Raw genomic sequence first — 12,955 nt, forward strand, 5'->3', positions numbered from 1 at the left:
AATAAGAAAAAGAGAAAAAAAACATACTAAAAACAATAGGGTGAGTTTTCATCATTAATAAGCAAACTATTCCCTAATTCATCCATAAGCCAAAAAAGAAAATTACATATATATATTTAATATGTAATATATTCAACATCTGCAAGAAGCTAAAAAAGGCCAAACAGCTATGTAGATAATCTAGATACCTGGCAATCATGTGTGCTGTAGCCACATTTTTATAAAAAAAAATCTTGGTCAAGACAAGCCATTGTTTGATATAATAATTTTCCACAGGTTTTCATTCACCTCTTATAGATATGTAGCACAAAGATGGGCTATCCCAGCACTGGGCTTAGGGAAATATGGAAAATACACATCCTGGGCAACATCAAAGTTAATAAAATAATTTTCCAAGGGGTGATTTTGATGCCAGAGAGTTCCCTCCAAAAGATGTATCTCAGTGAAGATTCAGATAACATTATATGGTGGGATATATTTACTAATCGATGATAAATATACAATAATACACAATCTTGCTATTTTGATATTTGTGTCTTAAATGTGTATATTCTGCACTTGCATTTTGCAAATTGTTACTATTATCTTGTATGTGGGTGTTTAATTCTATATATTACCACTTGTTAATAGTGGATTTACTCATTGATCAACTGTGAAACAAAGTATACATATTTTATTGCTTGGTAATATTGTAGACATTTATGATTTTATGTCATCTTACATAGTTGACATAAAGGGAGAGGTGTTTTATGAGATTGTATTTGCTAGTGTAAAGTATGATTTATTGTCATCTGATTGTTTTTCTGAATATGGATTTGTTAGAATGGATTTCTAAACTCTGCTCTGGTGAACAGATGTTTAGGAGGCCACCCTTGTTTAGTGAAATAGGGGACACTTTTGGGAAGATAGACCAATTCACGGTAGCTTGTAGTCAAGGCTAAATCACAGGAGAAGTGGGGGAGATCTGAGGTCTTTGATGACCACACACAGTTAGACATCAAGAATTACACTTAGACAGAGTATACAAAATATGCAATTTATTAGGCCCAAGAATAAACACCAGTGAATAATGGAAAGCACAGTAATATCACCACTCAAATACACACTTTGTAAAATATATACAGTAACTTTGGTCAATGCAGTAAAGTGCGGAATTCCGCCAAAACATCTAAGGGAAAAGAGCTGGCAACCTTTATAACATTGACAATGTTCTGAGATGGTTTACGCTAACTTTATAAGTCCAGACCTATGATGAATGGAGCCTTGTGCTCAATAGTAGAGGTGCACATAAAAACGCTCTGTCATGCGTAAAGTCACAAAGTCCAATAACTAAGGATCTGGTATAGTTAGAGATAGGATTCGGAAGGGTGGAAAACAGGTTCAGAGAATGAGGGGAGAATCTGCTGTGGAGAACAAAGCTATTTCGAACTTTAAGACAGCTTTTTGGGAAGCGCAGGATACCCAAGCCAAGGCAAAGGCATAAAAATGCACTTGGGGTCACCAGTAAGTGGTTTCAGTACTCAACACCCTTAGCTCACTCCGGGTCCAAACTTGCCAGGTCTGGAGAGGGTTGCCTGGAGTACGACACCCCCGCCCCTTGTTTCGATTTCAAAGTGCACAGGCACTGCGGGTGTAGATGCAGGTCTGGTTTACACCAGGAGCTCTGTCTCTCATATCTCTTGTCTCAATTGCTGGACAACGAAAACACAGATGCAGCTGGTGTCAGGGCACTTGAAGAAAGGCAGGAAAGTCACTAGCAGCGACTGTCACTATTTCACAGTGACGCCATGGCACACAACTCTCGCGGTCAGATGCACGCTTATCTCTCGTGGCCCAAAGCAGCTGGAACAATGAAATTTAGCAAAATGGTGCTTTGCAGTGCAATCTAGGATTCCCGCATAGATCAAGGCAAAACTTGAGAGGACAATTCTCCTGCATGGATGCCAAGGTTCAAGCTGGACAGTCCACTAGATGGCCAAGGGACACTTTAAAGCACTGCTTATTTGAATGTATATATACAAAACAATACATATTCTTGACTTTGTGGACAACTAAACATCAATCAGAGGAGTGGAAGGGGGGCTACCGAAGAGGGTAAAGAAGATGGATCTTAGACATAAGCATAAGATTTTGAGAGAAGAACGCAAATGTACACCGTAGGGGAGGGAGTGCCAAAGTTTTGGCACAAGGAGAAAAATGGAACAAAAGGGATCTTTGGGAGGTTAAGAGATGTTGATGTTGAGAGGGGAGAGGTCAGGAGGATACAAATGGAAAGTTAGGGGGACCATGACAGCACTTAAAGACTGTACAAAGGGAATGTAAAAGGAAGTGGGAGTCGTAGGGTAAAATGCAGAGATATTGGAGGGAGTGGGTAATAATAGTAGTTCGTAAAAGACTAATAATTAAAGACAGAATGTATAGAGGTGAGGAGGGTAGACCTAGAAGTAGAGCAAAACTGAAATTGAGGCAGGAAAAAATATAGAAAGTATTGAGAAGTTTGAAATTACCGAAAGACAGAAAAGTGCTAATACTACGAATGTTGTGGAGGTGGAAGTGAAATAACAGGCAGTTTGAGAGATATGACAAAAAAAGGAAAGGAAAGAGTCAAAAATGACACCACAATTTCATGCAGAAGAAGAAAAAGATAACAAAGAATGGTGGAATCAATACCAGGAGGAGGAACAGAGGGTGCAGGTGAGGATAGAAGAAGGAAAATAATCCCAGGTTTAGGAGGGTTTAGTTGCAGGAAACAACACAGCATCCAGGATTGTACAGCAGAAAGACAGTGCGAGATGGGAAGAATTAAATGACTCTCAGAAAGAGCAAAAGGAAAAGGAGATCTGGGAATCATCTGCATAGCAATGGGAAGAAAACTTGAAGGAATAAATGAGGGAAAAGAGAGGAATAGTAAACATAGAGAAGAGTAAGAGGCCTAGCACAGGGACTTGCGGGGCACCATAGGAGTGGGGACGGGAGTAGAAAGAGTCACTCACCCAAACACCAAACAGGTGCAGGCTGGGAGATAGGAGTGAAAACAGTGCATGACAGGATCAGAGAATCCCAAAAGTGGGAGGGCTGAAACCAATGTAATGTCATCGACAGGGTTGAAAGTCACAGAAATATCCAAAAGAATAAGAATGCAAGATTTATTATGTTGGGCCTTGGTAGTGAATTAGTGACATGTAGAAGAGCAGATTCTGTTGAGTGGACAGGACGAAAGCCATATTCCGATGGGGGAAGAAGAGAGTGGAAATTTAGAGATTGAGAGAGTTGAGCATTGACGTCTTTTTCAAGTAATTTAGAGACAAAAGGGAGAAAGCAAATAGGTTGGACGTGGGAAAGCATGGAAGGGGTTACAGTATGCTTTTTTAAGTATAGGGATGAATGCAGCATATTTATGGGATGTAAGAATGGTAGCGATAGACAAGGAGAGATCTAAGAGGGTAGCCAGGTAGGGAATCAGAGAAGGATATGGTAAGAGAATAAGAGTATATGGGTGAGGATCAAGGTGGGAGGCAGTGGGATGGGCAATATAGTGAAACCAGTAGAACTAATGCCGCACAGTAATACGACACAATTGAAATAGGCCCTTCAGAATCCTCTGCCATGAATTCATTTCCACAGAATCCTGTGCCATGAAATGTGGGCTCTGAATATTGTGTAGTAGTATTAATCAATAGTCATAGCTTTCTGCTGAAGTGAAGATATTTTGACTTTACAACTTTCACATAAATCCCAGTAGTTCATCATTGCTACCTCTAAGCATCTAGAACACCTCACACAGAGCTCTGCTAATGATAACACCCAGAGTAATTAAGTCTGACGTCTGATGTAATATTTCCCCAAATCCCTCAGTATTATTATTATTATTTGTTTTTTTATTTGTTTGTAAACATATAGGTTTTTACCAAATGAATTCGTATTTTAGAAGACCTTGTGCTGTTTATGTTCTACCTAGCAACACCACTTGGGATGGTTCAATTCGATGGCTTTGGCATATTGCCAGTTTTACAAGGGCTCTGCCTCGCGGGCCACTGGCGGTGGCTTCTCTGCTGGCGTGTTTGCTTTCTGCAATGCCACCGTCAGGAATTTGGCAGCAGTTCTGGACCATTTGGCTGTGTCGCCAGCTATCAGCCGACACCAACAGGTTTCCTCTTCCAGTATCGAGGGTTGGATGATGAGTGGTGTTAGGTAAGTTTGTCTTTCCAATGTTAGCGCTGGGCATGACATGAGCAGGTGTCGCAGTGATTCCACTTGTTCTGGAGCTCTGCACAAGCGGCAGTCTGATGTCGGGATAGCGATCTGATGGCCAGAATTTCCCTAGTGAGGAGTAGGTTCAGGAGGGCACGCATGAAGGTTTTCCTTAGTTCCTTTTCGGGGAATTTTTCACAGTACTTGAGGGGTTCCTTGAGTCAGTTGTGAGATGGAGGAAAATGGTTTAGAGATTTGTACAGCTGGATTTTGTCATTTGTGCAAATCCAATCTTGTTGTTCCAGTTTGGTTTTTACCCAACTAGGGTTCGCGATGAGCGTTTCCTCGTTGCAGGCAACTTCTTCTAGTTTGTCCTGGATTTTTTTTGTCCAGACTGTTAGGGCTTTACAGGACCCTTTTTGTAGTTCGGATGCTACCATTTGGAAGATTGGAAGGGGGTTTAGAGGCAGTATTTTTCTGTAGAGTTGGGAAGCACTTAACATCACCACCGAGGCTAGGGATGTCAGGCCCAGATGACGTCGGATAGCTGGGAGCGGGGCTGACTTGGGCAGAACCAGCACTGATTTCCACAGAAATCCTTCCAGGCGAGTCCAGAGTTCCTCCGGCAAGCTTAGATTTGCCGCCATTCCATAGGTTATGGCCGGGACCACTTTCGCTTTGTAGAACTGTATAGCTGGGTACCATGAGAATTTCCCAAATTTCTTGTCCACTGCGCGAGTTTGCGGGGTTAGGTTTCGCATTTTTACCCACAGGGAATTTTGGAGGGAGTTTTCTTGGAAGGTATTGTCGAGAATGACTCCCAGGTATTTGTATTCAGTGATAACTTCGATCTTTGTCTGGTCGAGGGGCCAAGGAATATTTGTCTTGCCTTTCTTTGTTGACTTTGACAGTATCAGAATTTTTGTTTTAGTTTTGTTAACTTGAAGGTTCTTACTTTTCATGTAGATTGATAGATTGGTTAGTTGCCGTTGTGGACCTACTGCCATCTGGTCTAACAGGATAAGGTCGTCTGCGTACCAGAGCCTTGACACATTAGTCGCACCCACTTTCGGCAGGAAGGATCTCACTGTTTTTTCAGATTCCTGAAAGTCTCCGATGTACGCGATGAACAAGGCCGGGGCCAACGGACATCCTTGTTTGACTCCTCGCTCAGTGCGGATCTGTTCAGAGAGAATCCCTTGGCGACTTAGATGGACCCGCAAAGATGTTGAAGTATGCATCGCCAAGATGGGTTCAAGGACTGGTTCTGGACAGTTCCACGCAGATAGTTTAGACCATAATTTTGACCGATCTACTGTGTCAAAAGCTTGGGACAGGTCTACCATTGCCATGTATACTTTTGTCGAGCAACTCTTTACTTTCGCTTTGACGATGTTCAGGATTAGTAGGTTTATTGCTGTCCCTGTGCCTTTTTGGAACCCAGTTTGGAAGTGATCTGCTGCCGGGGAATTTGAGGCCCATTCTTTGAAGTGGGGTAATAACAGCGACGCAAAGATTTTGCCAATTATGTCTAAGAGGACAATAGGTATATAGTTTGCCGGGTCGCTCTGTCCCCTTTTTTGAAGACTGGGACTAGGACTGCTTCAGTCCAGGTTTTTGGGACTTGTCTCAGGCTTTATTATTATTATTTTCCTTTGCAGTTGGTGAGCAGGTGCAAGTGGAGCTAGGTCACGTGGCCAAAGCCCTACCCCCCCCTTATTAGCACTGCCTCTTCCTTAATGCTCTCAACTATTAGATCAAGGGCGTGTCTCATCCAGGCATCCAAAGTGAAGAGCAGAAGAAGAAAAAGGCAATTCCTGTTTGGAGCTGTTCGGACCGGCAGGACTTAGAACTCAAACCCCTGCTCAAACAACAGGTAAGTATGTGCCGACATGCGGTTTTTCCCTCTGTCCCGATAGATCATAACCACCATCACCAGGCAACACCAACATCAATGACGTAGCCCCTCCTCTAAGGAGTGGATTCTGCAATGCAGCAACCTCACCCAGATCAGTCTCAAGCCCATCAGCACCCCCTCACTGTCCACAACACAGAGGTTGATGCCCACCAACAAGCTATCACCTATGCAGCAGACATTGCCGACCTCACCACTACACACGCCCTTGATGCCATCTTCATCAGAGACCTGGCTGATTCCCACCTCCACCCACATCGTAGATGTCCTTGTCCCCGATGGCTACAGCATCCAACACAGATACCGGCTGAAAATGACAGGCGGAGGGCCGCGCAGTCATCCACAAGACCACGTGGCTCTACACCAGTCTCAATGTTGACAACAGTGGCTCCTTCGAAGTCCTTTCCTGCCACTTCCCGCTCTCCCTGATGGACACAGTCACCTTCCGCCACATTTACAGACCACCCAAACCCACCAACCCATTCATCAGAGACTTGAACGTCCTGGTCACCCCCATGTCCCTCACGAATGCCAACAACATCTTCCTAGGCCACTTAAAGCTCCCAGGCCACCAAACCGATGAAGATCATCAACTGCTCCCTACCTCAAGGCACCTTCCCATCGACCCTGAAGATACGACAAATCCTGCCTCTATTAAAGAAACCGACTTTGGATCCCATCAACCTAGGTCAGTATCGGCCCCATCACCCATCCTCCCTTACTAAATAAGATCATCGAGAAAGTAGTAGCTGTGCAACTGCATCAACACATCAATACTTGCAATCTACTCCATACCTACCAATCTGGGTTCAAACCCTGATGCAGCAAAGAGACGGCAACAATACAGGTGCTCGAGGACATCCTCAACATCCTTGACAATGGCCACCCTTGCCTCCAGGTTCTACTTGACCTTTTGGTTGCTTTCGACATAGTAGACAACCAGGTGCTCACGGACACCCTACATCGGCTTATGGGGATCAGCGACCTTGTCCTATGCTGGTTCAAGTCCAACCTCGCCAACCTCCAGCAGTTTGTTCAGATGAACTTGTCTAGATTGCAAATGCTACACATCACCTGTGGAGTCCTGCAGGGTTCCAGCCTCTCCCCAGGGATCTTCAATCTATACATTGAGCTGCTTGGACCCCTCCTAGCAACACACAACAGCCACCAATATGCAACAACACAAATCCATACCTCAAAATTGACTCCATCAAGAACATCCACAGGCTCAAAACCTGCCTCTCGCTGATCCAGTCTTGGATGCTAAGTGCATACTTGAAGCTCAATCTCCAGAAAACGAAATTCTTACTCCTCACCAACAACAGCGAACACCCAGACATACAGACCTGACTATCCACCATGAACCCTGAGGGCTTCACACCTGAGCTTACCTCCTGTGCCATGGCCCTAGGGTTCCACATCGACAAACACCTCTCCTTCAAGACACACATAGCTAATAAAACTCAAACAGCTTGGTATCAGATCTCCTACCTGTGGAAAGTCGAGCTTTCTCCTTCCAGACAGCTTTAGATCCACCATTCAAGCATTGGTCCTATCATACCTGGATGGGGGCAATGCTCTCCTCAAAGTCCTCCCATCATAATCCTTGGTGCCCCTGAGAAGTCTCCTACACACGGCCACATTCCTCGTCAAGGGTCTACTCAGATACGACCACATCACTCCGGCTCTCATCGACCGCTCATCGACGGCTCTCACGTCATGCACAAATCACCTTCAAGTCTTGCTGCATCATCTATAAGACAGCCACCCCCCAGTCACCCAGCTACCTCACCGAGAAACTCTGCATCTCCGGCGGACAGCACACCACCAGAAGACAGACAGGACACCTGCAGACTTGAAATCTGCTGCTGCAAAAAGGAAAGGACCAGAAAACAAGCCTTCTCTGCTTATGCCCCAAGACTATGGAACCTCCACCCAGTCAGCATCAGACTCCCTCCACGCTCCTACAATTCTTAAAGGAACTAAAAACCCACCTCTTCAAGGAGTCTCTCTTTCTCAACACCTAGGCCATCGTGTCACCTCCATGCCACCTGACTCACTAGATGCTGTCTGCCCCTCTCCTCCCTGCTATCCTGTAGAGATGTACCCCTTCCCAGTGCCCTTCAGTATCTTACCCCCCGCTGTATATCTGTTCTGTTATTACCTCTGAAAAGTTCTCCATTATGCATCTGTAATGTTGTGTACATCTGCAAAGAGCTCTGTTGTGTATCTGTATTGTTGTGTACCTTTGTAAAGCACTCCGTTGCTTCTCAAAGCCAGGTCCACACTCAATAAATACAATGATAATAATAATCATCATCATAATCATAATAATAACACATTTTTAAACTGAGGTCCGAGACCAAAAATAGAAACTCAAAATACAAATGTGAATTGCACAAATCATGTTCTGGGGCTGGCCTTTAAGCTTCCTTGCATATGGTGTTTACCAACAAATAATCTGACAGAATAGGTATTTTTTGATTTTGGCATAACTGTCATGCCTCCCACTACCTTGCCTAGGGGGTCAACATGGGGACTCAGTGGGAGGGTAGGATAAGGACATCAACGTAACGGGTAGAGGTGGGGGAGAGCCAGGTTTCTTTTATAAAAATGGCATTCAGATTGTTTGTGGTAATACCGTCAGCAATGTCAATCAACATGGCAGACAACCGAGTGCACATTAATGAGCATTAGGTTGCAAGAGAAGTGAGGATAGTGGAGATGGCTAGGTAACAAGGAGGATGTGGGTGAGCGTGAGTGGATTTGTGGTGCATTGGTGGGTCAAGTATTTGTGATCTCGTGTGAGAATGGACTGGGCTGTAGAAGACATATTGTAATGTCTGCCTGAGGTTGTGAAGGCACATTTCCAGCCTTTCGCCCTGCCTATGTCCTAACAGGCTGAAATAGGCAATGTTCTTGTCATCCAGCATACCTCCTTAGCTGAGGATTCTGGCCATGATGAAGCCTAGGGAAGGCTGGTAATAAGGAAAAGAAGGTGGTTTCTGATTGGTGCAGTGCCCCATTTACTCATGAGACTCTGGTACTGGTTCTCGGTGCCACCGTCAGGGATCTTCTTTGATAAAGGGTCCTGAAATGAAAGGAAAAAAGGCCTGTCTAGAAAAGAGGTTGCAAGGCATTGTAGTCTAGATAATGGTGCCAATTTTGTTACATCACAGCACACACCCAGGGGAGCAAGGGTTTGGAGACCAGCACTCTGATCTGTCTCTGGGCTAGGAACATCTCAGGCAACTGCCCTCATAAGCCACCTGCCCAGCTTGGGAGTTGTCCTCACTCCCTCTTGACATGGCCAAGACACAGACCGTGTCACAATAAATGTATTGATCTAAGTTATTTCATTTCGGAAGCACTTCAAATCTGCCTGTTATCTTATGAGTTGGTCTCTAACAGTTCTATGTGCTTACCACCTATTTACTGCTTGATAGCATTAAGAAGGTATTGATCATCATTGTGTTATGGATCCACCATTCTAGTATCTCACCCATTTAGCCTCTCTGCAGTGTGGAAATAAACCAACACATATTCTCATGAGGTTTAAGGTTGTAAGCCTTAGTGATAGGGCCCCACATTGGGTGCCAAATGATATCATGTCCAGGAGGATAGCTCAGGGGCAATGTGCTCGCCTTGGAAGCAGGATGACACAGAGCAACACAGGTTCGATCCCCGAGTCTGTGCCTAGAAAGCTCTGGGTATTAAGCATGTTATAAATAACCTATCACATCATATCATATCATACCCTGCTTGCATGAGACTAGCTTCCACCCAAGAGGCAGACAATATGCCCACCTGGGGCACTGGCATATGTTGCAGCATGGATTAGGACTATACCAGGTCAGAGCTTCGGGCAAAGTTGTATCTGACCTTCATGGCAAATGAACCCTCTACCCATGAACAACTTTCTGATTTACTATCAGTCACCATGTTCGTGTGTGCCTACCACCAAACCTCCTTGGAACATGTCCCTGCATAGTTTATCACGCAAGCAAAATGCTTTCAGACTTGCAGTATAGCACTTCTTATTCTCATAGGAAAGAACACAAACAAAATGGTCTCACATTTCTGTTTTGCATGTATGTATATGGATTAGGTTTTAAAGATAATATATGAGCATGTCATGTAGTATTGTCAAACAATAAGCAATCCTCAATATAAGCATCAGTGTACTTGAGTATAATCCTAGCATCCTGTCGTTCGCATATTCAATTCTAGGAATCGAAAGCCATCAAACAATCATCAAAGTACACAGACCTATGCAACTTGAAGAGTAAAACTAAGGATTAACGCACATTACTGCTTGCCATGAAAGGTGAGACAGTAGTCATCAGATCTTCTTACAGCCACTGAAATCCAAACAAATGGAAATTCTAAACACATTCGAATAACATACCGGCTACTAAAATGCAATATTCTAAAAACAATGTAAGACATTGTAAAACTAATTGCATTCCACATGCTGGATTTCTCTTTACCATCCACCTAAATGTATATAGTATGTGATTTATCCTGGCAAAAAGTACAATGGGAGTCACAGGTTGTAAAGGGGGCTAACAACCATCCCATCCATGTTTTAGCACATGAACTGTACTGACAGAGAGGCTACATGAAGTGTGTATGTGTGCAAGCAAGTGCAGGGAACAAAGCCCCAAGCATTCATGTGTGTGTGTGTGTACAAACACATTTATTTGACACAGATGCAACACGCCGTTCTTCACTGATCTTATATACATTTCATACAATCATAATAGTGCTCATTCCAAGAAAAGGTTTAAAAATAAATAGGGCAAAATGAAATATATTACACCACCACCACATTTATACTGAACAGCCGTGTATTTACACGTTTTAAAAGAAACTTCATGAGCACCATTATCTCAAATACCATATAGTCCAATTAGTAAATCGTGATATTCCAATTCATTTTATTTCAGTTTGTCCATGCCTGAGATCAATTGTCAAGTTGTCTTCTGGTGTTTTGTATTTGAAATGGATGGAAGAATCCTTAACTCTGCATTAAAGCGTTCTATTTGTGATCATTGATCAATGTAATCTTCTAAGAATATTTTAGATTAAAGTATTAAAACAACCTTGACTACAGAAAGGTCCCTCCTACAGTGCCCATCCATACATCTGAGGAACATAAAGGTAAGGGGAAAATGAAGAAAGAAGAATAAGAGACATACACAATGGAGAGAATGTCATAGATACAAAGAAAGGAGCAACGAAATAGAAATAGAAAAATCCAAAGAGTTACCTCACTGTATAAAAATAGGGGTAGGAACTTAAGAAACAATATATGAATGGGGGGAAGATGAAAGAGGCGGGTGGTCAGGAATGGAAATAGTGAAGAAAGAACTAAGACAATCTGAAAAAGAGATGAAATGGAGATGAATAAAGAACGAGGAGGAAGACATGCTCAATAAAAGACTTCAAGATAAGAAATCAGGAAGTACTGAAATTGTGAATTTTCCGGAAGCAGTTATGAATAGGCTAAAGTACCCCCTATCGTATGTTATAAGTATATTGCAAATCAATAAGGATTAGATTTCTTTGAAAAAATTGCAGAAAAAGGCCAAAGGCGAATTGGCTTTTTAAGGTAGTTAAACTCCAAGGTGACTTGCAAAATCATTATAATGTAGGGTAGAGGGGCATTTTTATTTCGTACACTAAATATTAAATCATCATGGATTTCAATACTTGGTCTCAAACTAACATTGCTGCAAAATATTCTAGCTGTTCAAATCTGGAATCTATGTAGAATCTGTTTAGGTTTGCAAAGGTTCTACAAAGTGCAGTTTGTAATGTGTTGCACGCCTGTTTTTGCTTTAAAATAAATGGAAGCCTGCGATATTTGAAAGCTATCCAGTATTCAGCTCGACGAGTGTTCCAAAGTAACATGCTAGCATTAGGTGTCTTCTTAACTAATTTCTGTAAATCATCACGCCTTCATTTACATGGTCTAGTTACATCTAGAATTCTGCTACGTAATGTCTCAGGCAGCATCATTGTGACATCATAAGCATCTGTTGTAAGATATTACAGTTAAGTATTAATATTTTATTACAGGCGAGTACTGATGGCACAATTAGACTGTAAAAAGAATATTTGTTACAGTTGTTTACACTGACTTTACATGCTTCAATGTATTATACTCAAATATTCATTGGAAATGCAGTTGCATTGACGCAACACAAAAATGAAATGCACATGCATGCTCTCTGCAGAATTATATTTAGATGTGCCACACATGAGCAGATGTAGGAAGATTGTTTACAACATTATTCCAGACTGGTTACTCTCTTTTTAATCCTCATAAAATTGACATGTTTTTCCCACCAAATTGATGCTTTGATGCTTTCTGAACGTGACAGTTACTGTGAAAAACTAATCCCAATAAATAAAATGAATACAAAGTGGAATGAAATGAGTCACATTTATAGACAAAACACTGTATGTTCTTTAAACACAATTATTACATGGCTGGGGTGTGGTGGATGCCTCCCAGCCAATCAGGAGTCTCTGAACTGGAGTTTTACCACATGGTAAAACCCCTGCTCTTCGGCAGAAGGAGGCCAGAATCTTCCCCTCTCTCACTCTGCCTGCCCTCATTGGGCCCTCTTCCTTATCCTTCCTGTGAGGCAAACAACCTTGGTGTCATATTCAATTCCACTCTCTCCTTCTCTCCTCACATCACAGACCTTGCCAGGAAGGCCCACTAGCAGCTGCATCTCCTCAGAGGTTTTGTTCCTTTTCTCACTTTCCCCCAGATGCTCACTGTCTCGAGAGCCCTGGTTCTCTCTAGGCTGGACTACTGCAACAACCTCTTTCTGA

Source organism: Ambystoma mexicanum, chromosome 6p, assembly GCF_040938575.1.
Source record: "Ambystoma mexicanum isolate Mex_15411 chromosome 6p, UKY_AmexF1_1, whole genome shotgun sequence".
Lineage (NCBI taxonomy): Eukaryota > Metazoa > Chordata > Amphibia > Caudata > Ambystomatidae > Ambystoma > Ambystoma mexicanum.